Below are 22,557 nucleotides of genomic sequence, written 5' to 3'. Positions count from 1 at the left end.
ATAAAACCTGCATGAAGGGGCTGAATAAGGCTGAGGCATGCTCTGTGGATAGAGACCCCAGTTATTATGCATGAAGCCTCAGGCTCCGTCCCCAGCACCACATAAACTGAATATGATGGCATCTGCCTAATATCTTAGAGCTCAGGGGATGAAAGGAGGAAACTCAGGAGCCCAAGGGCACTTACTATATAAGACCCTGTCTTGAAAAATAAATGGAGAATGAAAAAAAAAAAAAAGAAATGCTTACTAGAACAAGGGAGATCTCAGAAAACAGCCTGCAACCTCATCGACCTGCTGAGCAGAATTTATCGAAGACCCACAAGTGCCACAGAGAGTGCCAGGTGTGGGCGGAAGTGAACAAGTGTGGGCAGGAAAAAAACACTCTCGGAGACACAAATAAATTGGTGGTGCTGATACTGTAGCAAATGGCCCAGAGGAAGTGATCAGACGATTTACAAAGAATGGTAACTACATGATGTGCGCAGTGGCCAGTGGGGGCCTCTGAGGAGGTGACATTGGAGTGAAGAACTAAGAAATAGGAAAAGTCCATGCAAAGCTGGGAAGGGTCCCAGGCAGGAGAAGCAGTAGATACAAAAGAACCATCAGTTTGAGCCGGTTTGGCCCACCCAAAGACTGTGGAGATGAGGAAAGCAGAGCCCTAGAGGATACTGTAGCAACTGCCTTGTTTCCATAACAACCTCCACACTGAGCTCCGGAACCTCTGCTGGATCTTCAGGAAGTAGAGATGAATCTGGAAGGTCAGCCTTTACTCATCATCATGTGATAAATGTGTTTCTGATCTTGGGCACAGCAGCCTTCTGCACAGTCCACAGTCAAGGACCCTGCTGCACAGTGACACGCAACCAACTCCATTTTGAAAACCTCCAACAGCAACTGTATATGTCTGCACAATGGATTTGCTCTTCAGGCTCGCGGGTGGGGGTGGGGGGAGCGATGGCGTTTACAAGAATTGGATGGGACTGGAGATCACCGTGTTAAGTGAAATAAGCCAGGCTCAGTAGGGCAAACATTTTACACTTTCATATGCAGAGTCTAGACTCAAATATATGTAGATGGCATGAGACTAGAAGAAGCTTTGGGACAAGGAAGTAGCAGAAGACAAGGTCAACAGGCCATGGAAGAGGTTTCAATATGGGCTAAATATGTATCAGACATGTTGAAATGTATCACAGCAGAACTGAACACTGTAGCGAATATATGCTAATGGCAACAGTTTATAAAAAGAGGAGGACTTAATGATGCTTAGAAGATTAAAGAATGTCTTTCTGTGTCTGTGCTAGTGTGGGTTTCCACAGGTAAGAGCTCCAGAAGAGCATTATATCGGGAGCTGACGTGACAGGAGTTGTAAGTTGCTACGCATGAGCGCTGAGACCCTAGCAGTCCCTCTGCAGGAACAACAGGCCCCAGTAACTGCTGAGGCGTCACTCCAGGCCCTAAAAGGTGTTTCTGAGAAATTTTCTGGGGCCATAGAGATAATTCGATAGGTAAAGCCTGGTGACCTCAGTTCCATCCTGAGAACTAATGTAAAGATAGAAGGAGAGAACAGATGCCATAGAGATATCCTGTGACCGCCACACATGCACCACTGCACACATGCACCAATCGCACATATGCCTTCACAATCTCTCTCCTTCCTTCTGTCTCTCTGTCTCTCTCCTGTGTGTGTCTGTCTGTATCTCTCTCTCTCTCTCTCTCTCTCTCTCTCTCTCTCTCTCTGTGTGTGTGTGTGTGTGTGTGTACTGTCTGTGTTTCTTTCTCTGTGTGTGTCTCTGTTTCTTTCTCTGTGTGTCTGTCTCTCTGTCTCTCTCTGTCTCTGTCTCTCTCTGTCTCTGTTCCTCTTGTCCCTGTGTCTGTCTGTCTCTGTGTTTCTTTATCTCTGTGTGTCGGTGTCTGTTCATCTGTGTTTCTTTCTCAGAGAGAGAGAGAGAGAGAGAGAGAGAGAGAGAGAGAGAGAGAGAGAGAGGCACACACAATCATAAAATATATATATTTTATAGTTTTCAGTTAATTCTGCCCAAACAAAACACAAAGATCATGCTTGCAGGATGCATGCTAACTGGTAGCACATAAAAATAGAAATACTTTTGCTTCCAGGTTCTAGGATTATAAGTAACTTTTTTCTTTTCTTTTTCTTTCTTTTTTTGGCAAAATATTTTCAACATCATCACACCATCTTCCAATTTAAAGGGGGAGGGGGAGGAGAAGCGTAGACAGAACCTGGCCGACCTTAATAGAGGAAATAGCAGCCTCGGGCCAGCTCTCAGCCTGCCTTAATTTAGCTTCATTCTTTCCTCCCCAGAGGAGACTGTGCATCATAACCAGGTTGCAGAACTGAGTAGGTGTGAAAAGCAAGCTGATCAGAATCCCTCACTTGCTGCTGAACTTCAAAGTCTAGGCCAAACGGCCCATAAAAATAGCTTTCATTCCGAGGCCTTAATCTTTTTCATACATCTCCCCCTTTTGGGGTAACTTTTATCATCCCTGTTGAATAGTAAGTGACAGTTATGTACATCCTGGCCAAAAACAAAGACAGGGTTCCCCAGGGGTGGCGTTGGTTCATGAGGAGGCCAAACCCTGGCCTTATCAGATGCGTTTGTCAATGGGATTACTGGCAGAACCCTAAAGATGAGACCTGGAACTGGGGAGACCAGCCTACAAAGTACTCTCCGAGCAATTGTGAAGTCCTGAGTTCAAACCCCAGCACCTGCACAGAAATCCAAGTGTAGTGGAGAATGCTTATAATTCCAGGAGGGGGGAGGCAGAGGCAGGAGGATTCAAAGGTTTGCTGGCAGGACAGCCTTAGCCTATCAGGTGAGCCCTCCATTCCACTCTTAAAAGAGGTGAGTGGAACCTGAAAAGGCTGGAAAGATTGACTTCTTTCAACTCACACAAGTGCTTGCCAGAGTACATATGCACACGTCTACACATGCACACGCATGCACTATACCACACCCAAAGTAAAGGTCAGCAATGAACAAAGCGCCACTCACCGTGCTAGTTGGACAAGCATATATCAGCTGCCTAAGGAGAGCGCCATGGTTAGACAGCCGCTTTCAACCCAGCCACCTAAGGCCGTGGTAACAGCACCACAGGGAAACACAGATGAGGTAGGTACCCAGAACCCCAATAGCCAAGGTGATCTAAGATCACGGCCCCCTCACTACCAGGTTCTTGGTACGACCAGTATTTATCATTAACACGAATAAAGAACAGACTGACAGATGCTGAAACTAGAAAGGTGTTCATATTAAATGAAGTCAGGGTGCTGGAGAGATGGTTCTGTGGTTAAGAGCATTGGCTGCTCTTCCAGAGGACCCGGGTTCAATTCCCAGCACCTATGCGGCAGCTCACGACCGTCTGCAGCAGCAATCTCAGGGGATCGGATGCCCTTTGTTTGACCTCTGTGGGCATGAAGCACATATGTGGTACACGAAGGCATAAATCCATGTGTGTAAAATAAAATAATAACAATTGAAAATAAATTCTAAAAAGAAATGAGGTCGGGTGTAGTGATGCACACTGGTGATCCCAACACTGGATGGGTTGAGGCAGGAGGATTGTAAGTTCTGGGTCAGTCTCAACGACATAGCAAGCGGTTCAATCAATCACTCAATCAATAAATAGGAGAGGGATTCAAAGATTCCACATGGGAGCTGAGAGTGCAGAAGCAGAGTGCTCGCCTGTGCTTTAGTCTGCAAGCAAGTTCTGGGCCAGCATCAGGAAAAAGGGAAAAGGAAGAAAGAGAAGGAGAGGAAAGAGAAGGAAGAGGAGAGGGGAGGAGAGAGGGGAGGGAAGAGTAAAGAGGCGAGATACAGAAGCAAGCTGTAAATTAACAATAATAATAATAATAATAATAATAATAATAAACATTTATACAGCAATTACAATGTGCACGCACTACTCCAAGCCCTTCTGTGTCCGTTTAATTTTAATGACAGCTCACTGAAGAGAATGCTGCTATCTTTCTATAGGTGAAGGGTAGATTAGACAGCTTGCCCGGGGTCACATAGCTACAGAGTGGATGAACTCTCAACCCAGGCATCCTGGCTCTTCCACAACTGGTCTTTCTCATTATTTCATTATTGCTAATGATTTTGTTACTAGACTCATGAATCACAACTATTGATGCTTCATGATTATAATTTACAATGTGTGAGGTAGGTTCACCTGTGTGTTCATTCCAATGACCTCACTGTTTGTGATTTTGAAGGAGGGAGGAAGACGGGGAGGGGGGGGAGGGGAGGAGGGGGGGGGAGGGGAGGGGGAGGAGGAAAAGGGCTCCACTCATTTCACAGATGAGAGTAACAGACTCCAAACAAGGTCAGTGAAGGGGTACCTATCCTTAACTCATCACCCCCTAATCCACTGCAGCATCGTGACGCCAGATTTACCCATTTCATTTGATATATTTATCCATTCCGTTTAATCCACCCCAGCATCATGGGCATGATACCAGATTTATACCACTACATTTCAAGCAGATAAACGCTGTGTTTCCTGGTTGGGTGTGTCGAAGGGGTATGGGAAGGTCCGAAACAAACGATACTTGTTGGGTAAGAAAAGAAAAAGAAAGGGCAGCTTCCCTGAGGACGAACGTCTTCAGTGGCGATCCAAGATGGCGGCAGTTGGCCTCCAGCCAGCGAGTTGCAAAAGGTGATGAGGAAAGAGCTGTGGGCTGCGAGGCAGTGTGTGGAGACAGCGTCTTCCAAGTGAGTGATAGTTGTGTGCCTTGTGTGATTCCCCCAGGAAGCAGAGGAAGTGTAACCCCGACCATATTTGAGGAAGAGGAAGGCACTCACAGAAAATAAATGATGTGTTATTAGGGAGCCAGCCGGGCTTCTGTGGGTCACAGGAAGCTGCATCTTCTGCTAATGCCGCTTCTGAGCAGTGACGGGGCTGGAGCCAGCCAGACCAGGGACAGACTTGTGACGATGGCTCTAGCTTCTGAGTGTGTGTAGACACTCCTGGGAGCACAGACGTGCTCAGAGGATCAGACCTCTGGTGGCTCTCGCTGCCTCCTGCATCTGCCTAGCCGTGTCTGGTTTCCGGGTTCTCCTCCATCATTTCTTCCAGTCTTTCTGCCCCATCCTCACTAGACCGTCTTGGCTGTCCTTTGTGTGATTAACAAAAGCAATTATTAAATGAGGGGTTTTTTTTTCTTTTTATTGATGTTTAATTTTAGAAAGTCACATGGCAAAACTGATATTTTCTTCTTCGTTCCCTTCTACCCATGCCCCTCTTTGGTACCCCAATAAAATCACGGTGAATCTGTTAGTGAATCCCTTCCTCTAAATAGACCAGAGGGCAGGAGTAGGGAAGAGACAACTGTTGGACAACATGGTTGGTAAGAACACCCTCCGTGAGTTAGCATAACCTGGTTGAGTTGGCATATTCCTGGAACCCCAGGAGTACCAAGAAATGTAATCTGTTGTAGAACTATTTCTGGCAGAATACTGCTCTTGTGTAATTCTGTACAAATTTGGCATGGATGTGAGAGGCCTAAGCCTCAACTTCTTGCTTTTACCAGTCTGCCTCTGTGTGTGTGTGTGTGTGTGTGTGTGTGTGTGTGTGTGTCTGTCTGTCTGTCTGTCTGTCTCTGTGTGTGTAGAGCTACGTTTACCCCTTATGTGCCTACCTAGCAGTTTTCCTCTGAAGTGAATAAAGTGCATCTGATCTGTTCGTGAGTCCTCAAAAAATCTCTTCACTCACCTGTCGCTTGAGTGTGAACCTCAGAGCAGGGTTCATAACCCCAGCATTCAGGAAGCTGAAGCAGGAGGATAGCATGTGCTACAATATTGAATTTCAGGCTAGCCTTGGCTACAGTCTGAAAATCTATATTATTTTCTGTTCAATGAAGGAGGCAGCCACCAAGCACATTACAATTAAGAGAAATGACTCTCTTTGGTCAGATTCCCTCATGTAGCTTCCAGAAGTTTCCTTGACTCTCTGCACCTTAGTTTTGCTCACCTGCGAAATGGAGACACTCCTAATACTAACAGAATTGTTATAGCTGGATAAGAGCCCATGATTCAGCAGTGAGCACAATGTCCAACTCCACTTAGTATCCCTCTGTCTGTGAACCTCCTGTCTCACCCTATCATGGGCCACGGAAAGCACTTAACAAACACTAACTGTAATCATTTTGGTCATTTCTTCCACTAGAATTTTTCCCCCAAAATCTCGCCTGGCATAGCAGCGTACACCTTTAAACCAGCACTTGGGAGTTAAAGACAAGATGGTGAGGATCCTCAGGTACATAATGAGTATTTTGAATTTGAGGCTCGCCTTAGCTACCTGAAACCCCATTGCTAAAAGGGGAGCTCGAGAGATGGCTCCGCAGTTTAGAACACATAGGGGGCTTGTAGAGGACCAAGTTCAGTTCCTAGGCCCCATGTGGTGTTCCAGGGTATCTGATGCTCTTTTCTGGCCTCCATGGGCACTGCATCTACGTGAAGCACGTATACACATGCAAGGAAACACTCATGCACACGTAAACATTTTCGAAGGACCATTAATTCTGGAGACAGATCTCCCGGGTTTTATTCTTGTCTCTAACACTGCTGTAGGCTCTCTGAACCTCTGTGAAACTGGGATAAGAACATTCTCAATCCATGGCAGGTGGGATGGTGCCTACCTATAATCCCAGCAGGGGTCACGCATCTGAGGCCAGACTAGAGGACATATTAAGACACTGTCCGGAAACCCCAAAATGACAAGGATAGTAATGATGGCAGTAATAGCACTTACTTTAGAAATCCTGAGAAATAAAAGGGTTAGTCTGGGTCCAGAGCAATGACTCAGATGGTAGTGGTCACCAAACCTGATCACGTGAAGTCCATCTCCACATGGTGGAAAAAGAGAACCAACTCCTGCAAAGTCCTCTGCCCTCCCCTTATGGACTGTGACAGGCTTGCATGCACACAAGCACACAGATAGACAGATAGACAGAGAGATGGATGGACAGGATGGACAGGTGCAATTTAATAAATGTGAACTACTCTGTGGAGTATGCTCATATGGTACATTTTATAACAGGCTAGCCATTCAGTATAAATAGGACCCCAACATACAGCAGAGTCAACTCAGAGGAAGAGAGTCAGCACCACTCTCCACTCTATCACCTCCTACTGCCATTCCCAGAGAATTCCCCAAGTAGAGAGCCACAGGGGAAGAAATGTCTGATAAGGGAATAGTTGGTCCTCCTAACCTACACTGGTCCACTGCCCATGGCCTTGCCCTGCATCCATAAAACAGATGAACAGCCTCAGAGGTAGAGATATTCCTGTATTCACTGCCTGTTGCTATCTAAACACTGCCCCAACAGATGGACTTAAGACAACAAGTCATTCATTCATTTTAGCTCCCAAATTTATTATTTGGCAGACATCAGCAGAAATGGCCTCTTCACATCACCTCTGGTCTTAGACTGCTGGGTAGAAGAGGAGAGCTAGGGAGACAAAGTCCACACAAGATCTCTGGCTCATGTGACAATGCTGTCTCACCAGCCTGTTATAGCACCTCTACACACACAGATTTCCTTAGGTGGCTGGTGCCAAGCAAAACCAAGCATCCCAAGACTCCTAGGAAAGACCTGTCCTAAGGTTCTAGCTTTATGAATAACATTTCCACAAGACTCTACTGGTCACTCGAGTTACTGAAGACCTGGGGACTAGATAGACATCATCTCCCCAGATAAGGGCTATCTGATGTAGCAATCTGCGACCTTCCAGATCTCTCCCCAATCTCTCCCGGAAGCTTGAAGGAATCAGAGTTCCCATAAGCCTTTGCAGCTCATGAGCACTTCTTATCCCAACTCTGCTGGTACTTGGAGACCTCTCCTTCTGGAGTGAGTCCTTCTGAGATACTCTACAACAGAGCCTTAAGTCCCACTGTCCAAACAAACGATGATAGCTGGGGTATCCAGGAGGTCCTTCTATAGCAGCATGCATGACTGCTGCTGTGTTAGTTCTGACAAGAAATGAGAAGGGTGCAACCATTTGTGCTGAGGAAACAAAGGATCACGTAGATTGAAAACGCCAGCTCCATGACAGTTTGGATTTTGGCAAACATAACAGGAACTAAATGATGGTGGGACCCAGCGGGTACCAAGTGGTCTGAGTGGTGGAGGAGGGAAGCAAATCCAGCTTCTCAGTCCTGTATCTGCAACTAAATGTGCTACCGGCGGGAGGAAGAAGGATATGCCTTAGGGTAATTTATCATCTTAACCGAACAGGCGGCTATCAGGAGAATAGAAGGTTATAAAAGGCAAGTCTGTGACAACAGAATGAGAGAGTTTGAGAGGCTGTGGCAATCTCAGGGCTTATGTAGCCCCTCTGACTTTATTGGTGTCTTTAGTGAACAAAGAATCTCTGCCATGCTCTCTCAATAAATATCCCCAGTCATTAAGAAAATGGTCAGGGGCCAGGCATGGTGGCACAAACATTTAATCCCAGCTCTGGGGGAAGTAAAGGCAGGCAGATCTATGTGAGTTTCAGCACATTCCAGGACAACGAAGAGAGGCCCTGCCTCAAAATGCATAGAGACCCTGCCTCAAAATAAAAACAGGAAGAAAGAAAAGAAAGAAAAAAGAGAAGAAGGAAAGGGAAGGAAAAGAAAAAAGAAAGACTGTGGATACATTGTAGCCCAAAGAGCTAAAAACTAGCTGGACCACTTTGAACATCATAGGGAAAGGGGTGGCGGGAGAGTGGAAGAGCCCAGAGGTTGGAGAGGAGTGTTGTGAAGTCCTACCCTCTGAATAAGGCATGGCCACAGCACGTAGGACCCACTTCAGGTCAGAAGCACAAGACTTGTGCACAGTCAAGTGTGCAAGATCAGTGAACATCCCTCAGGCACTAAATGAACTCAGTAGATTCCAAACCAAGGGAGAGAGGAAGGAGATGGGGCATGGAGGTGGGAGAGGATTGAGGGATGGATACACTCAGGATACATTGTTTACATGTATGATATTGTCAGAGAGTAAATAAAAGACTTTACTTAGAAAAAAAACTAACCAATTTTATGCCTTTTATTCTTTCCTCGGAACTCCTAACAGGAAGTGATGAAGTCATGAATCATGGAATTATTTAATTTATTATGTAATATACAATGCACTAAGTGCCCCCAGAGGACAAAGGTCAGGCCTGTATTAGATGTTACATCCATGTTGCTCACTGACCACATAAGCCAGCTCCTAATAGATGCGAGTTGGACGACATGGCCTCCTAATGGAGCTTCCCATGGTCCGGTTTTCATCCCTGGGTCCACTCATCTGACCAGAATTATAAAGAGGCACTCTCCATCCCAGGCAGAAGTTTCCAGACTACAAAACATGTCAGTGTGAACTCCTCTGTGTCCAGGCGCGGCTCCCTGGGTTTGCTCTTTGGTCCCCACAGCTCGCACGTGGTCCCCATCTGGAAGCCCATTGACGTCACTGGGAACTTCACGGATGGAACAGATGAAGAGCGGGCAGCCTAGTCTTCAGCCTGAAGCTGTCAAGAAACACTCCGTGATCAGAAGACCAAAGACCAGCGGTACCCGAACAGGAGGGCAAGCGGAGTGTGGACCGGGTGGTCACAGGCAGCTCTTCCGGACACTCTGGTAGTGGAGACCTCCCCAGGGAGGCTTACCCACCCTAAACATCGATTCCAGCCCCATCTAGATTCCTAACAGCAGCTTGGCCCTGCCTCCCATCCTGGATCCACTCCCCACCCCTGGCTCCAGCCCCCCCCCCACCTCCCTCCCACCAGTCCCCAGACAAAAACAAAAGACCCATTACTGAGTTATTAGTTTCGTCTCGCGTATCCCTCCAAGTGAGACAACTACTAACCCCACTTTGACTTAAAATGTTTAACAGATTTGCCCAGGTCTAATTTCTGTCACCGTGTTTACAGTACCAGGGAACCCAGAGAAGAAAAGTAGGAGGGCCGGACTTGTGGTGGCGGGACAGAGAAGGGGGTGAAAAGAGGGGCCAAGCTCCTTCAAAGGGCGACAGTCTTCCTTGCGGCTTGCAAGCGTTTCCTCTTCCAAGGCTGTCCTATAATCACTGCTCCAACATTCACCAGGGCGGTGTTTACATCCAGCACCATTTCGGCCAGGGGAGACAGGCGAAATTAAGGCCTCTGCTCTCTGTTCCTGGAGGCCCCATTATCTTTCTCCACACACACCCCCTGCCCCGTTTCATCAAACGCCTCCAATATATGAGGGGGTAAAAAGCCTTTAATGGCGTTTTGAAGATCTTAAAAGCCAGGCGGTTTGTTTGAAAAGGGAAAAGACAAGACAAGGAGTGGATTCCCTGGGTCCACTTCTGGGGGGGGGCGGCGTTGAAGGGGGGCGGACACGAACTTTGTTCTGTTTCTCTCCCTCTGCCAAAGTAAGTGTTGGGTCTGAGGTTTGTCTTGGATGGACAGGCGGACCACACCAAGCTGCCCATGGTGAACCTCTTTCCCAGCCATGCTGAGGATCCATCTACACCCCTCCCCAGACTTGGTATCTTCCCTACTGTGTACCCTCCCCGCTCCAAGGCATCTCCAAGGACCAAGCTGGCACCAGCATAGGTGGCTAAGGCAGATGAAGGCTGAAAGAAACAGGGCTGGTTGGCACAACCAAGAGGTTCCATGTTGGGTTTCTTCATGCCACCAAGGCTGGGAAAACCCCAGTCACTCACAACCACATCATTTGGTTCCGAGACAGGCTGGGTTTTCCAATGCCTTTTTCTGCCTACTTCTCTGTTTCCGTTGCTTTAAGTCAGTCATGCCTCCTGAGTTAGCACTGGCTTGGCATGAGGTGGGTTGAGCCATAGTCATTCCAAGCAGCAAGAATGGGTTAAAGAGGGCTTTATTGGGGAATGCCACATTTGAGTGCTGTCACAGTCTCACATATGTTACTGCAATACAATATCCTGACAACAGAAAATTAAGGAGAGAAAGGGTTTAACCGGCTCACCTCTATTCCAGGCTACAGCCCATCACTAAAGGGACTTTGTAGTGATATAGAGTTTGGAGCAGCTTGTCAAATCACATCTACACTCCAGAGCAGACACACACACACACACACACACACACACACACACACACACACACACACACACACGCTTAGTGCTCAGCTTGCTTACTCTACTCTTACATGGTTCAGGACCCAAGCCAGGGGAATAGCACCGCCCATGGTGGATCTTCTCACTTCAGTTAGCAAAATTGAAATAATCTCTCACAGAAGTGCCGATCTCATCTAGGCAGCCGCTGGTCGGGGATTCTTCTCTCAGGCTCATCTAGGCTATGTTGAGTTGATAGAACTGACTACCGCAGCATGGGAGACGCATTGGCTGTATGGGCAAAGCATGGTGGCAAACTGGTGTGGCAGCCTGTGCTGTCATATTTGCATCCCCGGTGCCTCATGGTGTGAGACCTGTTGGATTGAGGATGTTGAGCTTCATCAGGGACATCGCTAAGTCAGGTGATATATGTGTTGAGCTGAAGAAGCAGTGTGATGAGAGTTAAATGTTGGTTTTCTTTGACATTGACTGACTTCCCCCTCACTGTTGCCATATATCCCCTCTACACAGAAGTTAACATAGACTTGGGTTACACGAAGGCTCTGGGAGGACAGAGAGATCATTGATGCCTGACTGACAACTGACCACCATGTTTGGTTTTTCAGTGCTCTTTTGCCCAAGGCAACGGGGTCTCTGATTCCTGCATTTTCTGATTTCTCTCCTTGAAATAGACTCTTTCACCACACAGAGCTCCCAGCCAAATTGTAAATCCTGTCTCTTCCCTCTTGTTCTTGAAGGAGTTTCCTAAACTCACTAGGACTTAGGGAGACAGGGACCCAGCCAGGAGCTCTGTAGGCATTAGACAAGAGTGGTGTTCTCTGGGGCTGGCTCAGAGGGTAAAAGAGCCTGTTGTAAAGCTCAAAATCCCGAGTTCAATTCTTATGAACCCCTGTAGTGGAAGGAGAGAACCAGGTCCTGCGAGTTGTTCTCTGGTTTCCACTAATGCACGCATCATGCACGTGCATCTCCTGCAATCAACATGCAAATACATACGTATAATTAGAGGAGTGATGCCTGCTCATTAGCCGGCAAATTCCACTCTGCTCAAAGTGACTACCTGTGGAGTGAGCATCATGACACCGTCTCTGAGAACCAACTTATCCCACCTCCACCGTTAACCACACATTCACAAAGGGGAAAGGGGTGAACCAAGCATCACCGTGTCCATCCCCAGGACCTGCACATAGCATCCCCACAAGCATCATCATGTCCCATGCACATAGCATCCTCAGGAGGGACAGTCTACTAGCTGTATCTGCTGGGTTCTGCGCAATGGTGCATTGGACAGATGTTTTCAGATAATGTGTGACATTTTGCTTCCCTGAGTCTCTGTTTACTCATCTGTGAAATGGTAACGTCCTTAACACCAGAGCTGTGATGGGGACTGTTTAGTGGACAGACACACTTGCAAGAAGTGCTGGTCAGCACCTGCAGTTCCCCCTCTCTCAATACACACACACACACACACACACACACACACACACACACACACACACACACACCTGCCAGAAATCAAGCCTCCATTGACGAACCACAAATACAATTCCAGGATCACTGGCAGCAGAACCTTAAGTCTTAAAATTAGGGACCACCAAGAGGAAAACATCTGTGACCAAATCATGCTTCAAATTCTCCATGGCTTTGGGTTTGCACGGTACACCTCTACCTTGGGGTTAGTGCAAAGATTCGAGGTATTCGTTTTAAAACGTCTTGGGGAGGATGTCTCTCGAACAACAAAGATTTGATGAATATTAACTGCTATCAGGCCCCATCGTCATCGTTCCAAGTTTTAATGATTTGAATAAAGCCCCAATACCCTCGTCTGACATGCAGGGGCTGGCAAGATCTCTTTCTTATACCTCCGAATGCATCCCAACCTCTTCCCGATACACCTCCTCTCTGTACCGCCCATTCCAAACCCTTTGATCTCTAAATGTGACCTAAGGCCAACGAGTCCATGTGTAAAGATGTTTGTCACATTGATGTTTATTACCGCTTTTTTTTTTTAAGCTAAATATCCATCAATTAAAAAAATGACTCGGTAAAGCTGTGGCATAATCAAATTCATTGCAATCACTTTAAAATACGGCCCTAATGAATTTTTAACGATGTGAGAAAACGCTTGTGATGTGACAGTGTATGAAAGATGGTTTCCCAACTGGAGCTCGGAAATAAAGAAAATAAATCAAAATATTTAGCCATACTCACCTCTAGGATGTGATACAGCAGGCATCGGGTCCCTTAACATTTTACCAACCTTCTGACTTTCATACCGTCAGCATGAGTGCCTCCCTCTCATCACAGAGGCAGGATGTAGGTAGATAGAAAAGAAAATACAAAACACAATTCTCTTTTTTTTTTTTCCTGCGTTAAATTGGATCTTTTTTACATTAGAAGTTAGCTTGAGGACTGGAAAGGCAGCTCTCCTGCCATGAGTGTTTGTGATACAAACATGAGACTACAGGATAGTTACACACACCTGTCTCCACAGCGTTGGAGGCAGAAACTCAGGGATGTCCAGCCCAACTAAAACACCAAGCTGCAGGTTCAGTGAGAGTCCCTGACTCCAAAGAATAAGGCAGAGATCGAGAGAATCCTCCTTTGACCTCTGCACATGCACACGTGGGTGTGTCCACTCCTACACACATTCATGTACCACACACATACGACATACACAAACACACAATGTTATTCATACACAAACACAGAGGCACACACACGCACACATAATCACATGCATACAAACACCCACTCCGTGTCTCTCTCTCTCTCTCTGTGTGAGACACACATACACACACATGCACATGTAATCATGCACACACAAACCCCTACACAAACACATCCTTCTGTGTCTCTCTGTGACACACACACACACACACACACACACACACACACACACACACACACACACAGTTAATTTTGTCCAAAGCACTCTTCCCATCAACCCACCCGTGTAATTCCCACCATCTCCCCCTGCTCCTCTGTCCATAAACACAATATTTTCACTTCTGGTCTTAAACAATTGAACTGAAAAAGTTAAGGGAATTGATTCCCTTCCAAATCTTAAATTAATTTGTTAAGGTCCCGTCCCCAGGACAAGGAAAATCTTGAAATTAGAAAAAAAAATTACAAGCTGCTTCATTTTAGAATAAAATCCAAAACAGATTCAGTGGCAGGAAGTAAATATATTAATATTAAATTGAGAAAAAGGGAGGAAAATCACAGACTCATGGGGACTGAAGGATATGGTCCCCAAACGGGAATTAGAAAATGGGGTCTTGTCACCATAATGGGTCAGGAGGATAATGTGTTCCTGGGTTTGTGTGTTGTGTGTGTGTGTGTGTGTGTGTGTGTGTGTGTATGTGTGTGTAGAGTGCACAGCAATGAATATGAATGTGTGTATGTGTGTGCAAGTATATGCATTCACATGTATATACTATCTGTGTACATGTATGTTATGTGTGTATGCATATGTTTGTGTCTTTGAATACATTTGTGTCTGTGCCAGCACATGTGTGTGTTGTGAAAGAGACAATTAAGAGGGAAAACTTCTCCCCCACTTTACTCTTTTCAAAGCAGCTTTGATAGCTCTCTGTGGCAGCAGGTTCTCATTTCAACCCCCAGCCTGCTTCCTGGGTGGGGACAGTAGGTTCCCAGACCAAGTGGCCCACAGAGGGGAAGGGGTGTGAATGCCATTTGATGGTGTGTTGAGATATACACTCCAGTGCCTCATTCTTTATTTAAAAAGAAAAGAAAATGCTTTTAAATGAAAGAGTCGCGCCCTGCCTCTCAGACCCCCAAAAAGGAATTGACGTTCTTTGACGTTCTTGCAGAGAAGCACATTCAGAAAAACGCAGGGCGCAGGCTCCACTCAGAGCTCACCAGGAACCCCAGTGAATGGAAATGTTATTCACGTTTTCCTGTGATTCCCCCCCCCACGCCCCCGCTCCGGGAGAAGGCATTTCAAGAGGAGAGAATGAAGGAGATGGACGCCTCGGCTGCCATTGTTGCTTTGACGTTACAAATGACTGCATTTATGACGATTGTTCCACAGTTCTCGCACTTGCCTCCGCCGCGCTGCCAACATGGCGCTTTCCCAGGGTCTGCTCTCTGCTCCGGTTTCACATCTTGCTCTCCCTCCAGGGTCTGTATGCTCATAAGCAGTGGAGCTAATTCTTCACGGGGGAGGCGGGGGTTGGGTGGGGGCTGGCACTCTGTTTTTCCGCCACTCAGTTACAATTTTCCTATTAGTTCTCAAGAAGGCAAAATGTTCCTCTTCCCAAAGAGGAAATACCACACACGTTACCAAGGGTCCAGACTTCTTTGGAGTTCTTACTACCTACACAGGAACTGTGTAGGTCGCGTCATCTACCTCTGCGGTGAGCCTAGGTACCCTGACGGGACCATCTGGGAGGATGAACGCACTGGTTCTCCTTGGTTGGTTGATTGGCTGCTTGGTTGGTTGAGACAGGATCTCATATAGTCCAGGGTAATTTTAAATTTGTTTATGTAGCCTAGGCTGGTCTTGAACTTCTTATCCTCCTGCCTCTTGAGAGATGGAATTCCAAGGGTAATGCCACCATCCCTAGAAAGCTGGATTAAAACTGGATTATGGGGGTTGGGGGGCTGTAGAGATGGCTCAGAGGTTAAGAGCACTGACTGCTCTTCCAGAGGTCCTGAGTTCAATTCCCAGCAACCACATGGTGGCTCACAGCCATCTGTAATGGGATCCGATGCCCTCTTCAGGTGTGTCTAAAGACGGTGGCAGTGTACTCACATACATAAAATAAACAACTCTTTAAAAAGAACATTAAAAAATAGATATATGGGAAGTCTTGCTACAATAGTAGCTAATCATGAGTAAAACTGCTAAGCCAAAAGGGAAAGCATAGGCCACTGATCTCAGCACTCAGGGGCAGAGGCAAGCGACTTCTGTGAGTTCAAAGCCAGCCTGGTCTACATAGTGAGTTCCAGGTCAGCAAGGGTCACATAGACAGAGACCCTTAAACCATCTCTGTGACAAGTCTTGTGCTCCCCTGGAGGTGCCAGGTTTCTCTCCTGGTGCTGTTGGCACTGTAGGCTGGGTGACTCTTAGAAGAGCCTGTTCCTTGGCCTGAGACTGGTGACATCTTTCTCCCGTATCTCCAGATGTCCTCTGCAAAGGAGAAATGAATCAGTTTCAGGCAAGAACCACCACACTCGTCCAGTGAAAAGTGCCTCCGAGATTTGAAAGAGTTCATTTCAGATCAACCCAGAGCGTGGCGTTCACCTGTAATCCCAGCATGCAGGAAGTCAGGACAAAGAAATCCTGAGTTAAGGCCAGCCTGCCTTGAATGACAAATTCTATACCAGCCTACCTTATGTATCCTGACCTTGCCTTAATAAAATAAAACAGAGCTAGTGTGGTGGCACAGTGTGGTAGGTCTGGCTCTTGGAAGATGGAGGCAGAGGGATTGTAAGTTCAAGGTCAGTAGCAAACGGAAGACCAGCCTGGGCTACATGCAACCTTGTCTCAATAAATAAATTAGTTAAAAGCAATTGAAAGTTTCGTGTGAGTCTGTTTGCAGTGTCATGTCCATAAACAATGGGTGTCCTCGGTTAACAGTAAAAGAGGGGACTGGAGAGACAGCTCAGTGGCCGAGAGCATCCGCTGCTCTTCCAGAGGACCCAGGTTTGATCACAGTATCTACATGTTAGCACACAGCCATCTGTAATTCCAGTTCCAGAGGATCCTACACCTCTTCTGACCTGTGTGGGCAATAGGAATGCATGTGGTGCATGCAAGCCAAAAAACCCATACATTGAAAGTAAAAATATATTTAAAATAATGAAAGCAAGGCAGCTATGAAATTCTAGTTATTTGCTAAAACTAGTGGACAGCGCTCTCTCGCTCTCTCTCTCTCTCTGCCATGTGTGAGTGTGTGTGTGTGTGTGTGTGTGTGTGTGTGTGTGTGAGTGTGTATGTGTCTGTTGAGTAGCTCAAATTAGCCTTAAAATTCACTATGCTATCTAAGGATAATCTTGATCTTCCAGTTCCCCAGCCTTCCTCTTTCCATGTTGCGGGATCAAAGCTCTGAGCCACCACCCCATTTTGTGCTACGCTGGGCTTGGAAGCCAGGATCTCATGCAAGATAAGCAAACACTATCCACTGAGTCATACCCCCCCCTCCCCTGCCCCCACCCCCAAAACACACACACACACACACACACACACACACACACACACACACACACACACCTTTCTCACATCTTATGCCTGGTTTCAGCAGCTTAACTGGGTATTCAGGTGTAGATGAGTTTATTTTCTCAGCTTTCTCATCCGCTGGAAATGTCACCCCTGAGCCTTGATGTGGTGGCAAGCTGGGAATCTCATATTTACCCATGTTTTCCCTTCCATGAAATATCTTAGTGCAAAGGGAGTCTCCGTACATGACCTTCTAGGTCATTCTTAGGAGGCAAGGGAAGAAAAGAAATGAAGCAAATGTATTTGGAGTTCGCAGTCAGTGAGTTAAGATGGTCTTAGGCAATTGCGTAGATAGACCCTCCAGCCTCGGATTCCTAACACAGAACACAGGAGGATCTGAATGTTTCCCCTACCTGATCATGCACAAGTCAAGGGATTTCTGTACACGACCAGGGGAGAGAGTTCAGCTCTAGGGGAGAGGACTGTGCCTGGATCTCTTTCACGGTGTTCAATGGTTCCCAGGCAGGACACAAAACAGCTACGGAGAGCTCCAGGGCCGCCATCCCTGATGATGAGGGCAGTGACGCAGGGCATGCTGGGAAGAGGAGGGGAGGGCTTCAAAGTTCGAGAAGGAACAGTGGCCTCTGAAGGGAAGTTGAAGGGGGGTGGAAGAAGGAGCGAACATGGGGTGCCTTAGTAAGCTTGTCCTCTGGACCCCGGGATCCTTGGCAAGCAATGCACTTCTGAGGTTCAAGTTTGTTTATTCTTGGCAAAATGCAACCGCCTGTTTCTAAGAGAAAAGTCTTTAAAAGGCTTATAAAATCTACTCAAAAGGCTTTCTGGACATCAAATAGCTCATAAAAAGGAACATTTTGATGAGTTAAGTGTAAATGAATCAGAACCATACGGATTCCATTTCGCCTAATCTACCATTGGATTCAGAAACGGAGGAGAAGAAAAAGGGGCTTCAAGCCAAAATTCTTCAGGGACTCTGCAGACCCCAAAACCTTTGAAAGCTGTTAGCAACGGTGGGCCAGTCTTGGACATAATGGCATCGCGCCGTCCTGAGCCTCAGTTCCTGAGAAAACCTCCTGACTAGAAGTCCATTCCGTGTGCTAAAGGAGGGGAGGAGGATGGCGGCTTACTAGGCTTAACGTGCATGGAGACCTTTGCCCTGCTTTATGACATCAGAAGCCGAGAGGATGGCCAATGATACCGAGCAGTCTGGGTGCTAAGCCCAGCATCCTCGGGACCAGCTTTGTGACCTTCCCTACGCAAAAGGAATTTCCCTTGGCCCTAGGTTCTCCATCTTTGAGTGGGGGAGGGGCATCTACGTCAAACTAGAAAAACCCAAGTTTTTAACCTAAAGAGTATGCCGATTCAGGCATGGTGCATGCATCCCTGCCCCACCAATAAAGACGCTAGCCTGGGCTACATAGAGAGTCCCTGGCTCAAACAATGGAGAGAGAGAAAAAAATTATTAAACATTTCTGTGTCTCATCCAAAATAAAGACATGGTCCAGAGTCATCTTTGTAATGAGTAAAACCCATGGAGGGGGCATTAGGGAGATGAGACGGGGTGCTTGGGTGGAGCAGGACATTGGTGGGGGACCTAACTGAAAATGATCAAAGTACTCACGAATATTCACGGTCAGGTTTTCATGAGGGAATCTCATACACAATTAACGTGCGGTACTAAATATAGCGAAGATAGAGTTTGAGCTCCACCTCCATGGTGAGATTGAATGTGCCACGAAAGCTGGGTTTGGATCCCAGGACCCACATAAAAGCTACCCCTGCCTGTGACTCCATAGATGGGGCAGTAGAAACAGAGGCTCTCGAGAGCCTTGCTGTCCATCCAGTCTGGTTGAAAAGGGGCAAACCCCAGGCCAATGAGAGACTCTGTCTCAAAGGAATTAGGTGGAGCAGTAGGGGAAACATCTAGACTCCAAAGGCAACCAGGCACACTCACCAGGCACACTCACCAGGCACACTCACTCACACACACGTGCACAGCCCACAAACAATGGTCAACCCAGTGAAAGGGCCTGAGCTGGAGGATGCTCCAGACGTGTGCCTGACTCTGCATCCTTTGGAGTTGTAATTCATGATTCTGGCTCTGAGTCTTTTGATTTCACAGTCTAAGCCATTATCATCGTCATAGCCTGCTTCTTCCCCAAAATAACCCAGTCAAAACAGACAGGTCTGGGACCAACTTCCCAGGAAGGTGGCTCCCAGAAGTTCCCTTTCCGTATCCTGGTGGTAGCAGGGGGTTGTACTTCCTCTGGATGGCCAAGGATTCTGTGACACTGTGACAGATGCACACTGGGGTGAGGATGGAGGCCGTTGAGCAAGGCCTTAGTCTGTAAAGCTTTCTCCCTCTCCCCCTCCCCCCTCCCCCTCCCCTCTCCCCTCCCCCATACCAAGAGTCTGAAGAATTGTGGAGAAGATGAAAGCAGGGAGAAAAATCTGGAATCCTGCTAGTTTCCACCCACTGTCTCTGTGAGCGAAGCTGTATAAAACGACCGTAAAAATATATGAGGCAAAAATCCAAGGTAAAAAAAAAAAAAAGTGCTTATCATACATACAATGCCCAGGTGGGTGACGTCGTGTGTGTTTTCACACATAGTCATATCAAAGTGAGCAGTAATTACAGCATGTTGAAAACATATGTAGTGTTTCCATTCCAGAGACAGGAGTTAGGACTGACTGAAAAGGCTCCAGGGCGTGGAGTGTTCTTGTAGCCGGAAGAAAGTGTTTGTGTCCTAGGGTTCCTGCTTTGTTTATTGGTTTCTTTGGGGTTTTTGAAACGGGATCTCACTGGCATGGAACAGGATTCATGGACGAGGCTGGCCTTGAACTCGGAGGGATCCACCTGCCTCTGCTTCCCTTGTGCTGGAATGAACGTGGATGACAGCATGCCTGGTGATTCCCATAGTTTTAAGCAAGAGCTGAGGGTGTCTTTCCAGTATGCTGATCAGGAAATAAATCCTAAACTCCCTTGTGGGGGCTGGTGAGGGAGCCGTTTAGAGCACATGTTGCTTTTGTAGAGGACCTACCTTTGGTCCCCATGGCAGCTCCCAATCACCTCTGTGGATCTGAGGGCATCACACACACACGCACGCACACGCACGCACGCACGCACGCACGCACGCACACACGCAGGCACACACACGCACGCAGGCACACACACACACACACACACACACCAGTGCATGCAGAAGTTATGACTCTTTACCCTCACTGTCTTTCAGGATCTGAACCACCTGACAAGACGGATAAGGAACCGAGTATCCACTGAATTACCACGCTTGTGATCCTAGCACCTGGAGGCTAAAGCAGGAAGATCCCAAGTTCACATCCAGTCAGGGCTACAAAGTGAAACTCTAAATCACAAACCCAAAAAGCAAAAGGAGGGAGAGGGAGATGGAGGTGGGGAGGTGGAATGCAGAAGCTGAGAGTTGAAAAAGGGGAGGAAGGAAGAAACTTTGTTGCCTTGTAACAGGCCAAGACCACGCCCCACATGCCCCGCCCACATCTTTCTTCTTCACAGACACCGGAAGCCATATTTAGTTTTTTGAACAAGGTTGGGGGTAGGGGGGCCCTGCCTCAGGGTTGATTGCAGCAGGGGTACACGCTGTCATCACCCTCACCTCAAGGCCAAAAGGAATTTAGGTTGAGTGTCTCCAAATGTCATATAACTGACCTCGCTCTTGGTGTCTGACGTTACCTCATGCCATGTGGGCGGGGCATGTGGGGCGTGGTCTTGGCCTGTTGATTTGGAAGGGAAAGTGGAAGGGTCCTCCCTCCTACGCAACAATGAAAACTGTTCCCTGGAAGGTAATGGGACCTGAGAGATGTCACAGGCGACCGCCTACACAGCCCTTGGTTGCCAATCACTTTGCACTCTGCGGTCTGAGAAATGTGTGGCCCTGAAGCCCACTCAGGGTCACTGGCAAGGTCACAAATGAAAAGAGCAGCCGAGAAACGGCCGCTTTCGACTAGAGGCCACCCTGTCCTGACTAGACCCTGCCAAGGAGAAAAGGCAGGTATCTTTTTTTAAATGTAAATTCTTTCCTTTTTTTTTTTTTTTAATATTTATTCCCCAGAATGTGTTCATTCAACTGGTTTCTTTTTAGGTGCCAGGTTCGGTTCCAGGAGCCAAGAACACGAGGTCCCTGAATACACACTCTCATGTGCGGGCAAAGAGGAAAAGGAACAAGTAGCCAAGAGTCAAGACTACTATAGAGTTGCGAGTGCTAAGAAGATCCGGTTTGGGGTACAGGGGACATTTGTTTCTATTAATGTTGGTGTGTGAAGGCTTCTCACGGGGACATTCAGCAAAGATTTAGGAAAGGAGAAAGTCGGGCAGAGCTCGCAGCACGGACAAAGGTAGTAACGAGCCGGACGTGTTTGACCAGCAGAGAATGTGTGTGGCTAAGGAAGAGCCAGCCAAGCCAATAGTGACTGGAAATGAGACAAAAGGAGATACACAAAGCCCAACACGCAGGGTGTCCTGACTTTGCAGACTTGAAATTATATGAGAAACACTGGCTTGCCACAGGTGACTCTGACAGCGTAAAGTGAAAATCGAAGCGATGGGGTGGTCATCTACAGCCCTGTCACCAGGAGGGGGACGGGCAATGACATCTTGGTGCCTGACCTTTTAAATGCTTTACTGCCTATCCGAGTATATGAATAAATAAATGTGTGTTTACAAGGGTGCGATCATATAACAGATCCACGAAACTGGCTTTTAAAACTTTTATTTTATTGTGCATTTATTACTTCCTACTTCATAAACGTCTACATGGGCACACCGAGATCTGCAATGCCCATAGAGTGGGGCAATTGGCAAATATTTGTGGGAAGAAAGGGGTAGGGGAAGAAAGGGAGGAGGGAGAAGAAAGTAGTGGGAAGGAGGAGAGGCAGGAGAAAGAGGCAAGTAGTGGGGCAGAGGGAGAGGGGGGAGGGAGGAGGGTGAAGAAGAAGGGAGGAGGGAGAGGAAAGTACTGGGAAGAGGAAGGGAAGGGGAGAGGAAGCAAGGAGAGAGGGGAGGAAGGAGGGGAGAGGAGGAAAGGGAGACTCCAGGAAGAAAAAATCACAAGAGCATCTCTGTAGCCCTGGCTGTCCTAGAACTCACTTTGTAGACAAGGCTAGCCTTAAACTCAGATCTGCCACCACTGCCTCCAGAGTGCTGGGATTAAAGGCTGTGTGCCACCACCGCCTGGCTCACAGTAGCATCTTAAACGTAGGCGTTGGCACGTGGGTTTCATTTCTTGGCTGGCTTTAGTGCCCTATCCTC

The sequence above is a fragment of the Rattus rattus genome, chromosome 16 (assembly GCF_011064425.1).
Source record: "Rattus rattus isolate New Zealand chromosome 16, Rrattus_CSIRO_v1, whole genome shotgun sequence".
Taxonomy (NCBI): Eukaryota; Metazoa; Chordata; class Mammalia; order Rodentia; family Muridae; genus Rattus; species Rattus rattus.
Note: the sequence above shows the minus strand (reverse complement) of the source record.